This window comes from Protopterus annectens, chromosome 10.part0, assembly GCF_019279795.1.
Source record: "Protopterus annectens isolate FY-2018-M chromosome 10.part0, PAN1.0, whole genome shotgun sequence".
Taxonomy (NCBI): Eukaryota; Metazoa; Chordata; order Ceratodontiformes; family Protopteridae; genus Protopterus; species Protopterus annectens.
This window is the reverse complement of record NC_056744.1, coordinates 1,724,234,850-1,724,259,326: the sequence shown is the minus strand read 5'-3', so window position 1 is coordinate 1,724,259,326 and position 24,477 is coordinate 1,724,234,850. Positions and strand designations below refer to the sequence as shown.

Here is a 24,477-nt window from a genome sequence, read left to right as displayed (position 1 = left end):
ATTTTCAGGGTGCCAAAGACAAAAAGAGAATGAAAGGCCTGTAGAGCCAGAAGCAGAACACTCATTTTATGTTGATATGGTCTGACCTTTGATGAAGACACCAGAGATCTTGAACTTTTCATACAGCCACAAAAAACACCCCACCCAAGTTCAGAAGTGTCCATAAACAGTTCTTGGGAAGGAAATGGAGCATGAAAGGGCATTCCCAGATTGAGAGAAATTTGCTGAATCCAACCGTGGTGTTTGGGTTTGAGACAAGGAAGCAAAGGAAAAGGGAACTCCAGGAGGTGGCAATGTTGAAGCCACATTGGTTTGCAGTATCTCTGCATCTTCTTTATATGTAGTCTGGTAAGAAGAAGCATGGGAATGGTGAAGGCTATAAGCCCAAGGATCCTTAGAAATTCCCTGGCTGTGATAGAGGAAAGATGAGAAAAAACTGGAAGAAGGTTGTCACTGATAAAACCTTAGGAGCAGGAAAAAGGCCAACATGGGAATGGTCTGAATCCTGCAATTGAGGAAAACTATGATCCTAGGAGGGCATAACACTGACTTCTTGAGATTGATGGAGAACCCCAGATTTTGTAAAAGACAAGTGGTAAAATGAAGATCTTGAAGACTGCTGGGAGAAGGAGCCTGAATAAGCAGCTAATTTAGATAAAGGAATATCTATATCCCTTAAAGTCTGCAAAATGCAAGGGCAGGAGTGATGCATTTCGTGAATATCCTTGGGGGCAGCAGAAAGGCCAAAGGGCAAATCAGAGAAGTGAAAATGACAAGAAGAAACAGAGAAACATAAATATTTCCTGAACAGAAGGTGAATGGGGGGGTGGTCCCCTTCAGATGAATGAAATTCCAAAAGTTTGAAAGTCTTATGGCCGAGAGCATATGATCGAACATTTGAGATTTCCAACATAAAATAAAAAAAGTTGTTCATATATTTGCAGTGGGGCAAGACCCTAAGCTCCCCTACACCCTCTGCTAATTAAATATACCAACCCAGAGATCCCACTACAGCAAGGAAAATGGTAAATTTCTCGTTCACGCTGTACTGCAATCTCCATTCATACTTTGAAATTTCATAAGTTTGATCATATGGTCTTGGCCATATGATTTTTAACCATCTGAAAGGGACCCGAACAGGGATGTGAAAATTGTAGACCTCAAAAGATGCCCAAGACCAAGAAGGCTTGGAGGAGTAGGAGAGAAAACAAAGTCTGAAGAGACAAAATTCTAAAATAGAGACAGGTCCAGAACTAGTCACCAAGCAACTTCTTACATCCTAGAATAAAAACCTCTCCCCATTTTGGTAGCTGGAACAATTGAATGGTGTTCTGCCCCAAAAAGGACAGCAAAACATCTGGAAAAAAGAGAGAGTTGGTCTGCAGGAGGCTGCAGAATGTCTGAAAAATGGGGAGTGAGAGATTTCCATATCATCAAATACCCCTGACAAATTATAGATAGCAACCCAAGAGTCTGAGGTAATCTGTTGCCAGTTTGGGAGAAACTAGGGGACCTGGCTGTGGGGAAGTTGAGACAATGTGTTAAATATAAACAGGCTTATCCTGAAAGGAAGGCTTCTGACATGCAGGAGTCTAAGTGGACTTATCAGGAGGACTACTGGACCTCTTCTTACTTTTTGGGAGGCTGTGTCTGTCTACAAATAAAGGCAGATTCAGAAGGGAAGTTTCTCTGACATTTGAGTATAGGGGAGATATGCTAGAGTTCCTGCATGGCCTTACCCTCATCCTGGAGGGACTTGAGATCAGCAGCAGCTGTCCCAAAAAGATTTTTATTATCCAGAGGAGCATCCAAAAGTTTGGCTTTAGTATCAAAATAAGGCCAGTAGACAAAGCCAAGAATAATGTCTCATCACAGAACCAAAAGCAGCAGCCACAGAAGAGGTATCAGCAGCATTGTAACTACATTTCATGGAGTGACAAGTGACCTGGGAAGTGGACCCAACAGGGAAACAGCTGTAGCTTTCCCTTTTTAACCAGGCAGATCAGGCACAAGTTTAACTACCTTAACTACCTAAGAAAGGAGAGCCAAGACATACCTGGTTATGTGGGTCTGGTAATTAACATCCCAAAATGACAAGGTGGCAGCAGTATATACTTTTTTTACCCAACCTTTCCATAGGTCTACTACCCTCATCAGAAGGAAGAAGCTTGGAAGGTGGTCAAAGGTTAGAAGGCTTAATCAGTTGAGACTCAAACCACAGAAAGATGAGAATAAGGACATTTTAAAAAGAATTTGCAGTCTTCAAGCACCTTGTAGAACCTGTCTGGTTTCTTAGGGGCAGTAGCTGAGAGTCAGGAGCTACATAGGCAGCAGAGATGATGTCTAAAAGTGCTACCAACAGAGAAGGAGTAGCTTAAGGGACTCCACTTGAAGAAGCTCATAGTATCTCTTTTGGATTTCAGAGACCTGGGAGCAATACACTTAAAAGTACTCCATCACATGAACCTAAGTATATGCAAAGGGTAATGTTTCCAGGGGAGAATGAGGGCTCAAAGAATCTTCTTCCTCTGAACCATAGTTTAAAGAAAGGATTCCTTCCAGAACCTAGATCCTTGTCTGAGGAATCCAGTTCCATTGTCCTCTTAGCAGGTGTGGAAGACCAGGGAGGAGCATAGACTGACATCCCTTGAGGGGATTTCAAGCCCATCAAGGCATTAAGCAAGCACTGAATAAAATGTTGCTACCCATGTTGGGGACCTTTAGCAACAGAACCAACACTCAGCATCTCAGGGCCTTGGCAGGATTCAATTATCACAGTAGGGATCACTTCCTGGGTTAAGATTTGAGGAATTCTTCTCAACCCTTCAGAAATAATCAACCGTGGTTCTCTATCAACATTCAGAGCAGACATTTGAAAAGCCTCAAAGGACATGTGAAAACTTGGATCCATGGTAGCCTCCAACAGGGTTGCAGCAGAGAAATCCGATGAAAGCACTAGACATTCTTCAGGGCTTTCATTAGCTTCTACAGAGACTTCCAATGAAGGCTGGACAACAACTGAATCAGGCCTAGTCTTTTTATTCTTCTTGGGAGATGGCTGACCCTCAGGATGGCAGCATTCTGCCACAGCATATTGGTTCTCAAGGCATATGGAGAGAGAGAGAGAGGATAAGTGACTAAGGATGGTCTTGGGGGTAAATGCTTGACAGGGGATTCCCATGACTTGACTTGTCGTGATGGTCTTTATTGTAAAAGGACTCCTACACTAACAATTTTCCTTCTTGGGTGACATGAACACAATACTGAGAAAAATGTAGAAGAAACCCCAGTGGGGAACTTATCTGAGGACAGCTTGGTAGCAGCATAGCAGATGGGCATTTAGACTATCAGCAAAGAAGTTCTACGTATTTGCATCCATACATCACTTTTATGCCCTACGTGGGGAGGACACGTTATGTAGGGTGCCTATAAAATCTAAAGGCTTTGGTACACTGGCTGGACAGCGAGCTATCCTTGGCAGGAGATCCCTTCAATGAAGAATACTGCAATAGTGATATGAAAGGACATCTCATTTGTATCTGATTTCTGAAGGAAGTGCTGATAAGCTTAGCCATATAGCAAACTGAACAAGATCTCACTATATTCTACAGAAAGGTGCCAGAAAGTTACACTATCCTCAAACTATATAGAGTTTTTCATATCAGAAGTAGTTAACAGACACTTTTATGAAAAAACTCTATTGGACACCACAACTACATATTAAAGATAGGTTTACTTGATGCACACAGCTTGGCTATTGGAAAGCATAACTCATGTGTAGCACTCCAAAATGTGTCATTAATACAATGAAAGTCTTGAGCACAAGTGCATTATTGGCAAGAAAATGGGATATGCCCCCTTCCCCACTGCAGTGCGACCCTGGAGTTAGAATATACAGTTAGGGGGGGCACAGCCCCCCACAATGGGGGTTGGCCCCACTTAATTTCATATTATAATGTTTAGTTTTGCTTTAATATTCTTTAGTATACATATACATTTTTTGCTGTTCCTCACATTCTGATAAAAATCTTCAAGTGCCAACATAAGGATATGGATATTTAATCTCCCTGCTCCAATGAAAAGCTCCTTGAAATATCCAGTTGAATTACCTGCTCAATACGTAAAACTGTGTCAGTTGGATTCAATAAGCCCTACACAGACTGCTAAGACCATGTGAGCACCATGGTAGTGCACCATTTTAGATTCAATAAACAGCTCTATATGGTATGTAGAGACGGGCAAGCACAGTAAACATTGTGGCATGCAAATGACAACATACACAGCTGAATTGTATGCTAATCAACCAATCCAAGATGGAGAAGCAATTCAACAAGCTATAAAGCAACTGCGTACACTCAGTGCTGGTTTTCCCTGTGAATTCCAAAACCCAATGGAATACAACCATGGAAAAGAGTCTACATAGAACAAATGTTAGGGGCAGCTGTTGCTTTAATCCATGTGTATGTGCAACAGGCTGAAGTCTATGCTGCTGCTGCTAACAGACAAGGCCAAGAAGGAGAAGAGTTTTCAGACCCCATTTTACTTCTCACAGTCTGCATGATGTGGAAATTGTAGAGTGCGACAGGGTAGATAGAGACACTACAGGACCTCTGCAACCTCTGTCATCCTCAGCTGAGACCCAGGGCAAACAAAGGGGAACCAATTCCAGTGGAAACACAGGTAGGAGTAGCCCTTAGAGTTTTAGCTATAGGAACCTTTCAGAGACCAACAGGGGGCATGCTGGAGGGCTTCACAGGCATAAGCATCTAGGATACTCATCAGTTTCTGAATGCTATACTATAGTATGCCACTGACCACAGATTTTCCTCATACTCCTCAGGACAAAGCCACAAATATGCAAGAGTTCTATCCTGTGGCACACTACCCTGCAGTACTGGGTGCAATAGACTGTACTCATGTAGAAATCAAGGCACCAGCTGGGGAACAGGGCAGGGCAGGGTCTACATAAATAAGAAAGGCTTCCACTCCAACTGTCAAGTCATGTGTAATGCTAAGGGAATCATCCTGAATGTGTGCTGGCAACCCAGGCAGTTACCATGACTCTCATATCTGGCACACCTCCCAACTGTATCAGATGTTCGATATGGGTGATATCCCACGGGGATACAGGTTATGTACTGAAACCATGGCTGGTGATGCCCATCAGAAATGCACACACCTGCAGAAGAACACCATAATGAGGCACATGCTCAAACTAGAAATATCACAGAGCATGTGTTTGAGCTGCTGAAGTCACAATTCCAGTGCCTAGAAACATTTAGGGGGACCCTACAGTACAACTCATGTACATGTACAGAAATCTTTACCATGTGTGCCATGCTTCACATCATCCAGAGAAAGCAGCATCAGCAGGATCAACAAGGGGAAGGGGCACACATCACACCACTGATGGCAAGGTCACCGCAGCCACATGCAGATGAGGTATCAAAGAGAGGGAACTGCTGTGGGTGTAGGCAAATGTAGTTGTGTTCAATATGCCCTTGCATTAGCTATGAGGCAGCACACAGCACACTCAACAACCACCTAAGGGGGCTAAAACCTTCATCCTACGCACATACATATAGTAACAGTGATGCCAAGCAATGCTCACAACCTTTACCTACCCATGTAATGGTTGTGTACTCCTGGCATCAGACAGACTCGGCCCTGACATAAACCTGTATCATCTTTAAGTGTTGAATCTGGAGTGTTAAACCAGAACTGTCTAATAATACAAATTAATGGCATACCCTTACATGTTCTTACTTGCTAATGTAAGTAAGTAAAAGTTAGTTGATTTTTACAGCAATGACTTTCAGACAGCAGAGACTTATGGGAATGCATGTGTCCTCTATCAGGTAATAGGCCTCAGGCATCAAAGATTCACACATTCATACCTCTCAAAACTACTGATGGTCAATGAATGTCCTCAGTCTGTCCTCACACTTTTGAACTGGAAAATCATTAGAGAGAGAAGTTAGAAAGTAATGAGATGCATTTCAGTTTCAGACTTCATAACCCTCAGAACATTCTAAAAAATACTGATGCAAAAACTGTTTTGATTCCATCAACTAACTTTCCAACACCAAAATATGTGAAGAGCACAATTAGCAAAACAACCACAAAAACACAAATATACTAAGCACTAAAGCAGCTACGCACCCTGAGTATCAAGCACAAAAGCTTATGTATCCCTGAATTCAAATGAGAGAAAACAAGGATATGGCACAGATATCACTTGCACAGGGTGTTTTTTTTGGGGGGAGGCAGGAAGCCTAGGCTGACATAACAGGTAAGACAGTGTGTGACAGTAAGAACGAGAAACAGGCAGACCTTTGGCTACAGTAACAAATGGCCAGTGAGACAGAATGAGCCTGATACCACACAGATGAACCCTGTAACTGTGTGTGTGTGTGTGTGTGTGTGTGTGTGTGTGTGTGTGTGTGTGTGTGTGTGTGTGTGTGTGTGTGTGTGTGTCTGTATGGTCCCTCCACTTGAACTTGGAGTGGGAGTGTATGCAAGAACACAGCCAAGCTGTGTGCTAGCTCTATGTCTTTTGTCGAACAGGTGTGGGCCATGCATGATCATCTCAGTTGTTCTCGACCACAACACCTGGTTGCAGTGGCACGTCCACGCTCCCATTCAGATGCACTGCTGCTCTTTGAATGTGACTGTCTGCTAGATGACCTCTCCTCACGAGGACAGCCAAGACCACGGCCCCATGGTCTGCCATGTCTGGGAGTGGACACCCCAAGCAGTGATAGACCCACTATGGGAGGATGATCTGGCATGCCCACATCGGCTAACATCAGATGATGTTGCTGAACTACGTCCATATGGATGTAGGCCCCCCCAGCAGACGTTCCATCACAGACACTACCCATTCCAATGTGTCATTCATCTGATCCATAGAATTGGCAACATATTGCAGACAGTCACACATGTCAGCCTGTGCAACATCTACAACCCTAAGCATCGTTCTGGAATACTTACTGGAACATGCTTGTGCTTCCATGATGGCCCTAAACATACATTGAGTGGCATGGGAAGACACACCTGCATCAGGTGGAGGATAGATGGTAAGCCTCCTCCAAGCACCCCTAACAACACTCCTGTGTGGTACCTCACCAACACTCTGGCTACTGCCAGAGTCAATGGGTACTGAAGTCACAGGAACTACATTACCCGGATTGAGTGCACCACCCTCCACCTGTCCAACATTTGATGGCTCACTGGAATGTGTTGGCAGAGGCACACTGGCTGTGTTTGATTAAATTACCAGTGATGGCTGAATGTCAACCTCAGTGTCAAATTCAGCATCTGTACTCTCCACTGTGACTCTGTTTGCCCACCATAATCATAAAAGTCTACCAATACGCTAACATCAGGTAATAGGATTGTCACACTTCCACTGTCAGGATCACCTGTGATAATAAGCAACAAACACAGGAAAGCAATTAAACCTTACACTGCTATAGTTCAATATATGCTAACACACTAACAGTGGTGCCACTATTACACACAGTGCAGCAATACACACAGCACCCACATCAGAAAATAAAAAGTTTCTTTTAACTCATTATCAGTGGTGACAAAAAAATGTTTGGATTACCATGTGTAGATGCTTCACTGCTTGGGTATGTGATCGTTCTGTAAGAAGGAAAAAGTAAGGACACCAGCATCATAATGAAGAGTAACATGGGGGGAAGAATTTGCTCTTTACATGTCCATTAACCATGTTTTTAACAAGAACTTGGAGGACAAATCCAGCCCAAGCCAATGTGTAATTAACCTGACTGTGTAAATTATCAAAGAACTATCCTCCCCCAAAAAAAAGTTACAGTTAACAATTGTTATACAGAAATTGCTTTGGCTGTTAATATTTTACTATCCATTTTCTGTCAATATTTTCCTATCCAAAACGTATTTAACAGATAAAGGTAAGTCTACCTGAAAGCTCCTCCTGGGACACACCTGTCCTCTCTGAAGCAGCAGCACCAACACCAATGACATGCTGCTGTGCAATTCCCTGCATCTGGATCCCTGACAGTGGACAGGAACTCTTCATTTGCTGTCAGTGGTGGCTCTGTAGCAGGTCCCTACAGGTTGCCATCTGGTCACGGGCCACTGCAGCTGCTCTCCTCCTGGCTGATGAAATCATATCAGAGGCCCTATGGTCCACCTGGTCATACGTCCTGATGTGTCTTCCTACTACATTAGCATCAGCTACTATCTGCTGCCAAATTCGTATTCTGACAGATAAATCTCCAGATCCCATCTCAAGCAGAAAGGAACCGTGTTGCCTAAATGCTTCAACAATTATCTCATCCTCAGGGTCATTGAAGGGGGGTTTATGGGAATTGGGACACCTGGGTGCCATAATCCTAGCTGACATAAAACACAATCCAAAAAGAAGACAAGTCTGAGGAAGCAATTCTCCGTGAAAACGCTCACGTTTTTTGCTATTAAACTCCCCGTTTTATTTTTACTTCAGTTTGTTATTATGCTACTCTTTGCTGTTCATTGCTGTGGTGGTTGAAGTCTTCTTTTCTGCTTGAGATGGGACGTGGAGATATGCTGTGGTGGTAGAAGTCTTCTTCTTTGGATTATATATTGTTGTGGATTCATTTGACCTTTGCCTGCAAGTGTTCCTGTTTCTCTTCTTGACATAAAACACAACAGAAGGATAATACACATGAGTATCACATAAACAAAAGCCCTGTTTAGACAGAACACATATAAGGTTCACTACTAGATACTGGAGAAATCCAGATCTTGAAATATAAAACAAGGAATAATGTTGTTGTAACATATTACAGTCACACAGATTGGATACAAAACAAGTACAAACTCTTCTTCTTTTTTGGAATACAGTTGTAACATTAGCATTTCTGATGACGTTTAATAATGCTGTGCATCTGAGAAAGTAAAATGCCACGACAAACATTCCTTTGCCATCAGTACACTTATAAGTACATACAGATAAAAGTTAGCCATTTAGTATGGCATATATAAGCATATCCACTATATAGATGACAAATGAAAGCATACCTTTATCAAGAACAGTAGTCATCTGTGCAGATTAGTCCAAAGTAGTATCAGTTTTCTTCTGTTTTACCCACATAAACAAGTCTCCTCACCTTCAGTTTTCTACCTACAGGATGCCCTTTTTTGGTATAGATTCAGGGCTGTGAGCACAGTGAAGATGCAAATGAGGTGTCATCTCATTAGAATTACTGAATCCCTAACACTTGACTGTGTATATCAGATGTACACATAATGCAAGCACTCCCTAGTGGATTGCAACTCTACATGGTTACTGGTAGTGAGAAGGAAACAGAGCAAGCAATTCAGACTCAGTTACCTCCAGTGGGTGTGTCAGCCAGGTTAGACTTACAAAGTGTAGAAGCAATTTTATCAATGTTTGAAATATAACTAATCAGCACACATTTCACAATGTCAGTTTGTCAGGGTATTTTACTTTCTCAGATGCGCAGCATTATTAAATGTCATCAGAAATGCTAATGTTACAACTGTTTTCCAAAAAAGAAGAAGAGTTTGTACTTGTTTTGTGTCCAACATGTCCTTCATTCCTTGAAAACTGTACATTACTGCCATTTAATATCCTCACACATTTTAGAATGCATTGCAGACTGCATGTCTCTGATTACTGCTCATTCTTGTCTTATCAAAGCAGTAAACACATACATACAAGACAGAGTTGCATATATAGAAGCAAATCTCATAAATGGTTGTGTGATCATACAGTGCAGTACATCTGAAAGTGATACATGTACAAACAACTATCATATATTTCGGTAGTACTGTTGATGGCATTGCAATTGGTTGCATGCACAATGATTTGCAATCTTTACTACAAAGTGGTTTCTGTGGAATAGGAATAAGACACCCAGATTGTGTTTTAAAGGTTCATTGGATTGAGAGTTCACATCCAGAGCTGTGTGAACATGTCATGTACAGCAACATCAGTTTTAGTCCTGTTGTTGATGTAGTGCATGCATTTGCTTCCTTTGACAAAATTTTGACTTTTTTAAAATGCCACTATTTGTGTGATGCACAGCTTCACACTAACAGGGGAAACAGAAGTTTTAGCTATGCTCATCTCATTAGAGCACCATTTAGCAGAGTACAATCTTGGACTAGTAGACCACACAGTAGACAGACAGAACAACTGCAGACAGGGCGAAGACAGTGCAAAGGTCAAAAGGATACATTGTTGCAGAGTTTGCTTTCCATCACGTGATGTCACTAAGTGATGTTGCACAGTGCTTAGCAACCTCCCCAATACCTGCAGCCATCCAACATTTGCAGACAGGAAGCAGATAGTCAATAACTGCAGAACAGATAAATTTAATCAATTACACTGGGCACGGTGCATGGTGGCTAACACACAAGTTAAGAATGAGTAGAAAATTATGCAACTCTTATTTCACTATTCCTGTGGCAGCAGGTGTAAGTGTAGGATAGTAATACAGAAGGTCCTGGGTTCTGATACAGGAGTTGTAGCATAATTTTAGTGCTGTGACAGTTCATTCTACAGTACTGAACAGGAAAATATCCAAGTATTACATCAACATTCCTATGGCAGCAGATGTAAGTGTAGGGCTGCTGTACACATGGTAAATGGGTTCTACTACAGGGAATTCCATGCATTTTTGGTGGTGTTCCATTTCACATTATGTTGCATATCAGCTATAGCACTTTATACATAATTATAAATAGTGTAGCTGATATGAATTACAAGTATGTGGGCTAACACATCCATACTATGTTTTGAAGGTTCAGATGTATAACTGAGGTTATACGGTCTATTATGTTTCTGTTATTCTGCTATCCTGACTTGGATGGCCTTCATACTTGACTAAGTCACACACACAAATGAATGTGCATACAAGGACCTTGTCAGGTCACACACAGCCATGGTTAACACCTCAATCTGTCTTCTGTATTTATCAGTGATGCATGACTATGTCTGATAATCACTTATTCTGTGGCAAAGATGGAAAATAGCTGTTGTAGAAAAAATGTTTTGTCCCTTATGCACAGGTTCGAACTCCACACTATAAATTTCAAGTTTAGCAATGTATAAAGCCAAATAAACATGTGCCAGGTCTTGACATTTATGTTCCCACTGCACATTTCCAAAGTTGAATCATCTAACAATTACAGCAGAAGACAACCCCCAAAGAAATGTCAAGTGTTAGATTATCTTTCCCATTACAAAACTTGATTTTATCTCTGTTTTGTACTGTTGTTCATTCCTTAACATCGGGCAAACACACTTGGCATCATTTCTCAAGTTTTCACCCTACCACTAAATGTGATAACAGGAATTGATGGGAATTCATCATTGTACTATTCTTGGGACAAGACACGGTTGGTGTTAGAGGAGAAGGTGCCCAATTTTAAGGCTCAGAGGTGGGGTGTTCAGGAGTCCAGAATCTTTACTGGACTCCTAGTAAAGTGCCACAGCCAAAGGCTCCTGCAGTGGGACTATTCTGGCTCTCAGTACAAGTCTGAGGCATGGAATAGTTTGGCTCAGGCTGTATCCACTGCAACTGGTATCCCACACACTGGAGAATAATATAGGCACAATTTTAATGAACTATTCAGGTGTATGAAGCTTACATTTAACCACTGATTGGCTGAGTTCATGAACAAGAGACATCCCACAGCTGTGTAAGTAAGCATATATAGAGAATTTAAAATACAAAGAAAGGTACATGTAGGCCAGACTGGTTGACGTCCCCTTCAGGCTCATCCATCTCCACGCAGTGCAAAATGATCAATTTAAAACCAGAATGTCTGGGGGGTTCTAATAAATGTTTGGCTACAGCGTTCCTTGGGCATTTATGTCTGATGTCAGAAAGATGACCTGAATTCCTACATTTTAGTTTATTTGTAGTCTTACCCACATAAAATGCAGGGAGTCATTACACTTGGCCCTATATACAACTTTTTCAGTATTACAGTTACCACCAGCTGAAGATTTCACCTTTGTTTTAAGATAGGGGCACTCAAATGAGTCGCACTCCATCAAGTACTCACAGAAAGTGCAGTTACGTGGCCCACAGATTTCAGTGCTTACGTCATCCTGGTCTTCCTTAATTTTCTTTTCCACATAACTACGTATGCTTCTGTTCTTTTATACAAAAGTAGGGTGTTCTCCTAAAACCCCTACAAGCTGCTGTCAGTAAGGATGGCCTAGTTCTCTTTAATTATGGCTTTAATTGTACTGAAATCACAGGTCTAAGTTAGAATGCAACTGTCCTCACTTTTCTCTCCTTTTGGATTAGGGTGGCCTTGTCGCATAATTCTACCAGAAGGCCTATTCCACATAGGGTCACTGTTAGTTTTAGAATCTCTAAATGGGATCCAGGATCACATGTAACATGTTTGATTGTTATCCTCTGGATAAGAACTCATTTTCAAGATCATAGAGAAAAGGAGCCAAATCTGTGGTAATGCATGTTAATCTCTACCCTTGTGAATTTATTACATTGTGCTTAGTTTTTACTGGATGCATACTGTGTCTGTGAAGTAAGTAGTTCACACTTGTTGGTTTCCTGTACAACTGGTTAATCTTCCTCTGTATTTATCAATACTGACAGTCATATCACGGAACTGTACTGACTCCGAGCAGATGAAAGTGGTAAACTTCAGGAAGAGGTAGCATTACTGATGTAGTGGATAAACTCGGCGAGTTTAGATTTCTCACCTTGCCGGACAATAAATACATCAAAAAAGTGAAGGTAGCTGGTCATAAATCTTCAGTATTCAGTTTGAGCAGAAATTCCTCCTTCCACTTGCTTACGGCTACACTGGCAAGGCTAGGGGTCATAGCTGCACCCATGGCTACCCCCCTCATTTGTGTGTAAGCCTTGCCACTGAAAATGAAAAAATTGTAACTAGACACCAATAACTCTACCTCCTTCCTTAAATTTACCACTTTCCCACTTCCATCAGCTCAGAGTCAGCGCAATTCCTTGATATGACTCTCAGTATTGATAAAGACAGAGGAAGATTAAATAGTAACTTATACAGGAAACCAACAAGTGTGAACTACTTACTTCACAGACACAGTATGCATCCAGTAAATCTAAGCACAATGTAATAAATTCATAAGGGTAGAGATTAACATGCATTACCACAGATTTGGCTCCTTTTCTCAGTGATCTTGAAAATGAGTTCTTATCCAGAGGATAACAATCAAACATGTTACATATGATCCTGGATCCCATTAGAGATTCTATAACTAACAGTGACCCTATGTGGAATAGGCCTTCTGGTAGAATTATGCGACAAGGCCACCCTAATCCAAAAGGAGAGAAAAGTAAGGACATTTGCATTCTAACTTGCATCTCTGATTTCAATACAATTAAAGCCATTATTAAGGAGAGCTGGGCCATCCTCACTAACAATCAGCAGCTTGTAGGGGTTTTAGGAGAACACCCTACTTTTGTGTAAAAGAACAAAAGCATACGTAGCTATGTGGAAAATTAAGGAACAGCAGGATGGCATGAGCACTAAAATCTGTGGGACACCCAAATACACTTTGTGAGTACTTAATGGCGTGTGACTCATTTGAGTACCCCTACCTTAAAAAGATGGTGAAATCTTCAGCTGGTGGTAACTGCAATACTGAAAAAGTTCTATATAGGGCCAAGTGTAATGACTCCCTGCATTTTATGTAGGTAAGACTATGAATAAACTAAAGAGGAGGATTTCAGGTCATCTTTCTGACATCATATATAAATGCCAGAGGAATGCCTTATCCAAACACTTATTAGAACACCCCAGACATTCTGGTTTTAAATTTATCATTTTGCACTGTGTGGAGATGGATGAGCTTGATGGGGACGTCAATGGTGTTTTGGAGAAAATAGGAATTATGCTGGTAGCTGAAATTAAATGCATTCAGAAAACCAGAACTAACTATTATTGCTCTACTAACAGTATGTTAAATGTAATTAGGGTACCACACACTCAGTAAAGGGTTTTTTTAGGGAATTTGTGGGGGAATTTTTATGTACTAAAGGTACCAAACATACTAAAAAAAATAGAAAAATGTTTAGAATGTATATCAATATATATCGAGATATATGCGTGCGCGTGCGTATGTGTGTGTATATAAATATATATATATATATATATATATATATATATATATATATATATATATATATATATATACTTTAACCTCAATTCTGATTTGATTAGATTTAGTACACACTTGCATCACACCAGAGTTTTAAATGGTAGATTCAAAACACACATCTTTTCATGCAGCTATTTCCATACATTTTTGGAATAACACACCCATTTAGCATACTTATGCACAGTCATGCTCACACCTGCACACTTTGATACTTTACTAGTTTACTCATATACTGTTTTCTGAATTTTTGTGTTTTTTTTTCTACTGGTTTTTCACTGTATAAACATCTTCTGAGGCTGTAAACATAAAAACTGTCATGACAGTTTTTTTTTCTCTAAAGTGCAAAGCACACTGACATTTTTCTTCTGAGCTGTAAATTACTTAGTTTTTATGCACAGTAATACATATGGATGAATGCTTATTACAAATTATTACACAGATACATATTTGTATTTATAGTGTTATAATTAGATAATGTTTATATTTAGACAGCTGTGTGTTTTTTCTTTTATCTCACTAGTTAGCCCTTTTTACTTATCCACCTATGTATATGATTTAAGTTCTTGTCACAGCCCTGATGAAGGCTTTATTGCATTAGTTAGCCGAAAGCTATTTAGCCTTTTTATCTATATGTTATGGTTTTCTTAATACCGGATTTAAGGAATGTGAGTTATAAATAGGTAGTGTTTTCCTTAACTAGGATTTAGTTCGATTTAAGTAGTAGTATGTGGGGGCAGGTACTAGCTGTTCCTAAATGTACATTTACAGCCTTGTTTATATTGTTTGCCTAGAAAAGGCTGTTTTAAAATTCAACAATACATATATTTTCCACACCTACTTCTAAGTGTATAAAAGGCGATATTTTTAACATTGTAAAGTATTTCTGATGTCTTGAGTTTTTCTACTGAGGATCGCTTGTTATGACAAATAAAGGGTTGTTGCTTTAGAACACTACCTGGGTTTCATGATTTTTGTAAATTATTGTGACCGAGCTCATCAATGAAGTTTTAAGACTACTAATTTTTCTGTTTTTTTTATCAACACTCGTGTTGAGGTTGGAACTAAACAGATTCTTGTGCATGCAAATTATATTATTTTTTTCATGCATTCAATACTACATCTCATCATTTTAGCTATGAGCCTCATTTGTACACTGCTTAATCTTGTACAAACAAGTAAAAGTTAAACAAATGTGCATCTCACATGCGCAAACAGTTTGCAGCCATCGCACAAACCCACTGCTCTGTGGTGTGCTATGCAGATTGAACATTAGCATGTATTACTGCTGTTTAATGTCCATTTAATGTTCTTGACTTAAAAGTATGTGTGTAAACAGGAAAACAATAAGGCCATATCTAAGAATATGATAGATATTTATAAAACAGCCATCTCTTACCTCCCCCATGCACTGTGAACATGGTCTCTCAGTACTTGTTCACAAATATATGAAATCCGCTACATAAAAAATGCATGCTTTTTTATGTACCATACACATCTATAGAATGACAGTATACATAACATTTTTAAAATACCTACCCATCCTTTTCAGGCAGCCCCCGCCAACCTCCGTCTCCAACATCCCCTGTTGATATCATAGGTTCATAGGTTCATACTAGGCTATCTGCCCTAGGGCATTTATAAGCCTAGCCAGAATGTGTTTGGCTTTCACCACACATTTTGCTATGCCCTTTTTTGAGGTTAGTATACTGTGCCTCTGTCTAACAGTGACACAGAAGTGATACCCGGGGTAAACCTACGATCTCCCATCCACTCATCAAGATTCCTCTTGAAGAGAGTCAATGAGGGACTCTGCCTAACCTGGACTGGGATTTTATTCCAGAGTGAAGGGAGCCTCTGGGTTATGAATCTGTCCCTCCAGCATGTCCTATTTATTTCGGTGCTGAGGTTCAAGTCTCTCGAGCATGTAGCTCGATGGGATTTGGATTTTCTGAGGTGCAGCATGTCCATTAATTCCGGGTTGGACATGGCTTTATACGTCAGGCACATATCGCCTCTGAGCAGGCGGTATGCCACTAAGTAGAGCTGGAGTTTCTTTAACCGGGCAGCATATGGCATCTGTTTGAGCCCTTTGATCCTCTTGGTGAGGTACTTTTGGGGTCTTTCCAGTTGCTGCAGGTGTCTGGTAAGGTACATCCCAAAAGGGGCATTGTACTCAATTATAGGCCTGATGAGGGATGAGTAAAGAGGCACGATGACCTCCCCTGATCTAGATGTGAATCCCTTCATGATTAGGTGGGCTATATAAAATGTTTTTCTAACCACTTTGGCCACGTGGTTGTCAAATGAGAGACTGCTATCAACTTGGGTCCCCAGGTCCCTAATTACTTCTTCTGTACTTAATGGATTACCACCTATGTGGTAATTTGTGGGCACTTTGTTTTGCCAAAGGGGATGACTATACACTTTTGGTGTTTAGCTTGAGGCCATGGCTCTGGCACCAGTTGTCTGTTTCTATGAGGCCCTTTTGGAGGATGCTTGTGTCGGCTGGAGAGTCGATTATGGCGCCCAGTTTGCAGTCATCTGCGAACTTGGTCAGCCACAGTCCTTCCGTGTTGGCCTGTACCTCCGAGAAATATATACCGAACAAGAGAGGTCCCAGGACTGAGCCTTGTGGGACGCCACTTGTAACTGGTTTGGAGTCTGACATGGCTCCAGCAATTCTAACCATGTGGGTTCTGTCCTTGAGCCAGTTTGCAACCCATCTAGTGACATAGGGGTTTATATTTAAGCTGGTGAGCTTATCTATAATGCCCGAATGGGGTATTGTATCGAAGGCTTTTGCGAGGTCCAGGTAGGCTGTGTGGACCACCTTCCCCTCGTCAATGGCCTTGGTGACTGTTTCAAAGAAATCAACCAGGTTTAAGAGGCAGGATCTGCCCTTAACAAAGCCGAACTGGGTAGGATCCAGTGTCTGTAGGTCCCCAATATCTTTATTTATGAGGTCCATGAGGATCCTTTCCATAGCTTTGCAGACCAAGCTAGTCAGGCTTATGGGGCGATAGTTTCCAGGATCCGTTGAGGCACCACCTTTGTGGAGAGGGACCATAGTTGCTGTACGCCACTCTTTGGATACATATCCTGTAGTAAGGCTGAGATTGAACAGTAGTTTTATGTTTGGGTTTAGCTCTTCTTGGAGTTCATGTAGGACGCAGCCCGGGACACCGTCTGGTCCCATTGATGCTGTGTTTTTTGCTTTGGAGAGGGCGGCTCTTACCTGAGCATCTGAGATGTCAGGGGGGCAGCACTCTGCTGGGATAGATATTTGCCCTTTTGGTGGGGAGAAGTTTGTGCTGAACCTGTCAGCTAGGATGTTGGCAATGTCTGTGGATTCGGTGTATTTTTTGTCATTTTGGACTAATTCTGAGCATATCTGGGAATTACCACCCAGGTTCCTAACATAAAGCCTTGTGATTATCCTTAGTGTCCTGTGCAATTTTTCTCTCGAAGCTGGCCTTAGACGATTTTATGAGTGCCCGTAGTTTTTTGCTAATACTGATCAGAGATGCCTTCCCTTTTTGGAATTTTGCTCTATCATTTAGTAGCTTCCTCCTTCTATTGTATAGTTTGTTTATGGCTGGGGTCCACCAGACAGGACGTCTGCCTTTGAAGGATTGGGTCTTGGTTTTATTTGGGATCGCATGATCCATGCATTCCTGAAGGTGTTCATAGAATGCATTTATAAAGGATTCTGCGGTCTGGGCCGTATTTTCCACAGGCCCGGGGGCTTTGAGGGATTCCACCTCGGTTTTGAGGAGTATGAAATTTGCTTTAGAGAAGTTTTTCACTGTGGTTTTCTGGGCAGGGGGTGGTGTCGGGATGTGAATATCCAGTGAGATTAGTTTATGGTCTGATCTTACCAGTGAGGGATACACGTCTGGTCTGGAGCATAGAGTCCCCATGTTAGTGATGATCAGGTCCAGTATGTTTTCCCCTCTTGTGGGAGTGGTAACAAGTTGTTCCATAGCATTTGAGTTTATAAATTCTAGGAACCTTTGGGCTAGGGTGTTGCCTCTATAAATTTTCCTGCAGCCTTGTAAAAGTTAGACTTGTGCTGTGGCACCTGTATAATGTCTTGAGTTCTCTAGTCTGTATTTAGACAGGTAGGGGCTCTGTTCTCACTGCAGTAAAACAGGAGGTGTGCGTGTGTGTGTGTGTGTGTGTGTGTGTGTGTGTGTGTGTGTGTGTGTGTGTGTGTGTGTGTGTGTGTGTGTATGTATGTGTGTGTGTGTGTGTATGTGTGTTTGGGCACATGCATGACATTATAGAGAGCATTTTAGAACAGCATGTGGGACTGTGCTCTTACCATCTTCCTCTCGCCAAGCTCTGCTGATTTGCAGGTGTGCAGTATACCTATTAGGCAGGGTCAGAGATGGCCTGTAGTCAAGGCACAAGTCACCTCATCCTGTACATAACAGATTTCTGGAACAGGGCTTTCAGTCTATCTGCATACATCATAGCATGGTTTGTAGGACTTGTATTTTCTTGATGTGAAAATACCCCATGGTCTGTCCAGCTCATGCAAACGTCTGGTGAGGTACATGCAAACTGAAGCATTCTACTGTATTAGTGTTCTGATGAGGTTCAAGAACAGTGCTGTTATATCATTCTCAGATCTGGATATGATGGCCTGACTTATGAGGTGCACAAAGTCGCCTTTCCATACCACTGTGGACACTTGTTGGTCAAAATTCTGATTGCTATCTATATGTGTTCCCAGATCTTGCAACACTGGTTTTAGCATGGGTGGGGTTGTCAATGGTGTACTTACCAGGAAATTTCACTTTGCATAAGGCCCAAATCCTGACACATTCTGTATTTATAAATAGACTGTGTGGCTTTGGCACAAATCATTTGTCTGCGTTAGCCCTTCCCGTATTATGTTAACATCATTGGTGGACTCAATGACTGCAAACAATATGCAGGAATCAGCAAACGTGGTAAGGCACATGTCATATTCTGTAGCCTGGACTGTTAAATAATAGATTCCAAATTGTACTGGACCCAGCACAGATCCTTGGGGTACATCAATGGTGACTGCTCTTGTGGTAGAGCTTGACTCACCAGCTTTCATAATATGTGGTCTGTCGGTGAGGCAATTGGTTAACCATCTAGTCATGTAACTGTTAATCCCCATCTGGTGGAGTTTGTCAATGATAACTGAGTGGGGGATTGTGTCCAAACCCTAGGACAGATCAAGTTAGGCAGTATGCACCGTCTTACCTTCATGCAGGCCTATCACACAGAATTAATGGGTTGGGACATCACAGATCGCCTATAGCTTGAGTCAGACTATATGGTTGCCTGACATGGTTTCGCTACACACTCTAAACACACCCTCCAAATAGACTATGTTCCCATTGAAGGGTGTACATCACCATGCATCCATCTGAATGGGGTGGGGAAAGCACCTGATGCATGCATGTATAGACACATCCTGACTCTCCTGATCTGTGAGATAAACCAGCATGTCATCGAGTCTTTTGTAAACGTACACTAGTAATATTCCAGCTGTGTGCAACAGACACGTGTGAGTTGTTAATGCAACATCTATGTCTGTCACATTTGTCAGATGTCCTCAAAAGGTCATGTACTGCATGCAGGATGACAACACTGTCATCCTGTGGAAATTGATCAAGCCAAGGAATTTGACAGGAATTCATATTGAGATATTCACTCCACACTGTCAGATGTGGCCATAAACAACTATATCATCAAGTGGGTAGAACAATGGATCACATAGGTAACACCTAAATATGTTGGAATGTGTGACGTGACCTGTACCTCATGTCCAATGATCAATTCTATCCATCAGGGCTGTCTGTTAGGCCCTTTCCTGACCATGATTTAAATCACAGACGTCAGGAATGACATACAAATCCTGTGTACAAACAGCTGTTTGGAGGAATACACATTGCAGGCAATCATTGACTACAACTGTGTTATTAGTATACACAGACAGTATCACACACACCACAGATTGCTGCCACGGTGATGACAATACATGATATGCAAAAACATATTAGGATTTGTTTTGTTATGCAAATGAATGCACAAACCAAGGATCATGTAAAACTTGTGTCCTATAAGCAGACTAGTTGGTACATGACCTATGGCCTGTGTCCTGGGTTATATGGCATGTAGACTTTCCACCAGCATGTGTCCACAGTGGTGAGTGCTCCCTTGTATGTAACACAACTAATGAGTATGTGCAGACTTCCACATGAAAGGCCATAATATCTTCATAGTTTATAGCCTTCACCACACCAATACCAGAGTACAATGCACCCTTCCTCGTGTCCCTCCCTACACATCTTCCAATGTCGCACCTTTGCCAAAGCTGTTACACATGTATTTGTGCACACCTAGGGATTTGTTTTTTTGCATAAACATTACTATCCAATGGTACAGAACATCCATCAAGGTATAATGCCACATGCATGTGTGTTATCTGTTTCGGTAATGCACTCAGTACATATATAGCTGTTTAATGACATTGACGGCATGGTTTACATTTGTGACAATGCAGATTGTGCCATACATATATCTGCCATGCACATCAGTCAGCTAGCTTGTAATGATCATAATGTCAAGTGTCTCTCCTCACACCTCCAGCATATGTTAGTGTCAGGAGAATGTGCTTGATTACACTCAGAGTGCTGACATCATAATAATTGTACAAGAGTGTTGGTGCAGAACCATCTATGCTCACAATCACATATGTTGTATCAGAGACATGGGTATTACTGGTGGTATTATTGTGATATTGTCCATGATTGTGCATGCTGGTTTTACTACTGGTCATGAGCCTGTAACTGTGTCCCACTTGCTGGAAACCTCCGCTGACAATACAGGCATATTCAGGCAAATCACACAGCTTCACAATATGCTCCCAACCATAACTGTATACAACATCCATGACATATGTCCTCTCCATTGCTAATGCCTGGATGCTTGTATCACACATACATCCTCTCCACTGATTTCACCTTGTGTGACAGTCATGTAATATTCTTTTGTCACTGTGCAATCTGTACTGTGCCACATGGAGATGTGATTAGTGTTCCTGCTACAACTGTCTTCCTTTTTCTGCTGTACATTACAATCTTTCATCTGTCCTCCTTCCCAGTGTTCATCCCTAAACTTCATCTGTGCGTCCCTATTCATTAAACACAGTGCTTATGTCTGTTTACTATAAACAGCAGTCTTTGTGCCGTTACTTATTAGTTACACAACTTGTACAGACTGCCTGCAATGGGATTCCACAACACTATGCACTATATACAATGTCCTGTACTGTGCTTGGAACATATGAAATATCTAGATTTTATTATTATCAGCCCCCCCTTTTTTCCCATTTTTCTACATGGGGTCAGAGTATCGTGTTAACTGTTGCCAGCTCTCTCGATTCAGTGCCACACTCCTACCTTCTTTAACACTCATGCCTGACTGTCGCAGATCTTGTTTCACACAATCCATCCACCTCTTTGCTAGATGCCCTCACTTCCTCTTACCTTCTTCCTGTTGGTCCCAAATCTTCCTCATCAGATTTTCTTCTGCTTTACTACACATGTGCCCAAACCACGGTAATCTGCTCTCTTTGATATATATAGACACATACATATATATATATATATATATATATATACATATATATATACATACACATATATATATATATATATATATATATATATATATAAATATGTAGATATGATATGAACACACACACACACACACACACACACACACACACACACACACACACACACACACACACAGATTTATGATAAAGCCTAGTAATCAATGAGCTTTTCACGCAATTCCACTAACCTAGTCTGCTCTCATGTAAACAAGTTTGCCATCGGTGTCACTTTATATGGTTTCTTGGCTGCCAACACTGTTGCCAGCCATGAAACACTTGCTTGTTTATGTTTGAACATGGTGTGCAGCATGATTATGCATTAAGCTCTACTGCTCACTGCACAAACATGTAAACTCTGTGTAAGCTTCATGCGAAGTCTACACAGAGTTTAATGAACCCCAGGGAGTATTGCAATTTTATCCCAAGGTTGGTTTGACATGCTGGAGATTGGATTTGTCCCAGGAGTCATAGTTATGAAATGAGCCAAATGGCATGTCTCCTAATCTTTTTAAATGCTTGAATTGATGGCCAGAATATAGTGCATTAGCTTTCTCTTTAGTATACATGGTCTTTAATAATTTAACTCCTTACAGATTAGCAACATGCATTAGCAGGGTATATCTATATTCCCATAGAAGGCATAATTAGTAGGAGCCAACCTGTACTTCCAGTTCATTAATCCTAACATCCAGGCAGATATACGCTTACCACATATCCATTCTTACCACGGTTATTATAGTATGAAGTGTTTAGGTAGTTGCTTGGACTACTGGTTGTTTATATGAATTTAGTATTTACTCCTTCATGTAATTCTTGTAATATGGTATGAAGATGTTTTGACATAAAAAGCTTCTTTTAGATCAACAGGTTACAGTGATATTTCAAATTCATTTGGTTGTGCTGCCATATCAGTCTATGAACTAATGTGTCTAATACAGCAGTATTTTCTGGTTACAAAGAACAGAAGACAGCACTGAACAGTTGGCCCACACAGAAAAAAAGGGATTATCCTACATGTGGTTAACAAGTAAATTAATGACAAATGTTTCTCCAATTCCCATTCCCCCAAAGTTGCTTTTTTTTCCACAGTATTTTCTATTGTGTGATTTGACAAGGAGTTCAGAGTTCCTACAGCTTCTGTTTTCACCCTGTCAAGATGTCTCTCTTTTCTCCATGGTTGCATGACTGCGCAGTTAGTGTATTTAAATTAGGGGATGCGGAGGGCAAAGTTTCCCATACTGCCCCCATGGAAAAAGAAATAAGTACTCTTCACTACTCTGCTGTATTAAAAGCCCCGTCCCTCTACTCAGTGTGATGCAAAACCTTGAGTGGTGATCTCTGCTTAGCCTTTTATGTTATGGATGACCCAACTTTCTCAAATCCCTAAACCTAAACAGAACCAGTAGTATGGCAAACACATGTCCTATGGCATTAGCACCACCAAATTGCATGTCAGGTAACTAACTCAATGTATACCAAGTATCCGGATTAGACTGTCCTTACCTGTCAAGTACCCCTGGCAACCTTTAAAACCAGTCAGGATGACTGGAGGGGTGATCATAAATTTCCAAAGTGGAAAAAGGCTACTTAATATCAATGTTAATTGGTCCCAGCCCCCCCTACCAGTATTGGGTGATGCAGCAGTTTCTTTATGATCTTCTTTGGCAATAAATTTAGTAAAACCTAAACCTTTGGTCCCATTAGCTGTATTTGCTTACAGGCAATTGTTCAGTTTTCTCAGTTATTGTTATCAGTGAATTGGTTTTCAGTAGGTTTTGAGATGATTTTGCATAGTAGACCTATTTGAGATACCATGGAATGGACACCAGCCTTCATCAGGTAAGACTGCTTACGAAAACCTCTTGGGATCTGGTGAATCATAAGTCAGTCTACGACTTATGAATTCCTGCACAGATTACATCATCCTTGAAGAACTCCTTATACAACTACACTCCCTGCAGACTCTGGCTTCAGCAGCCACTAACAGTATGGGAAACATGCTGTGCTCATTCATTTTCTGATATCCACTTCATCTTACTCAGTATTATGGGATAGCACAGCCTATCCTGACAACCAACAGGTATAAGGAAATGAACAAATCCTCGTAGGTGGAGAATAAAACCTTGATGAGATGTCAGTCTATTACAGTATTCATACTACACACACACACACACACACACACACACACACACATGGGCAGATTGGAAGACCACAACTTCAAGATTATGGGGTGTTGGAAGAAACTACAGCATACAGCAAAACCCTGATGGTCACAAGAAGGACATGCAAATGCTGTAAAGAAGCCCCCCTCCTCCAAAAGTTGGAAACCTCACCAGTCATCCAAGCACTGAATGGAAGCAAAACTAATGAGTGATGTACCTTTGTGTCACCCATCAAGCACTGAGTGGAAGTAACAGTAACGAGTAATTTACCTTTGTGTCTCCCATCAAGTACTGAGTGGTAGTAACAGTAACGAGTGGTGTACCTTTGTGTCACCCATCAAGCATTGAGTGGAAGTAACAGTAATGAGTAATGTACCTTTGTGTCTCCCATCAAGCACTGAGTGGAAGTAACAGTAACGAGTAATGTACCTTTGTGTCACCCATCAAGTACTGAGTGGAAGTAACAGTAATGA

General features: G+C 41.2%; 1 protein-coding gene across 2 annotated transcripts in view; it reads right to left on the bottom strand.

The window, feature by feature from the left end:
- LOC122813961 (nuclear factor 7, brain-like) overlaps positions 1 to 24,477 on the bottom strand; it is a 102,308-nt gene that overhangs the window by 34,850 nt on the left and 42,981 nt on the right. The gene's annotated exons all lie outside the window — the stretch shown is intronic.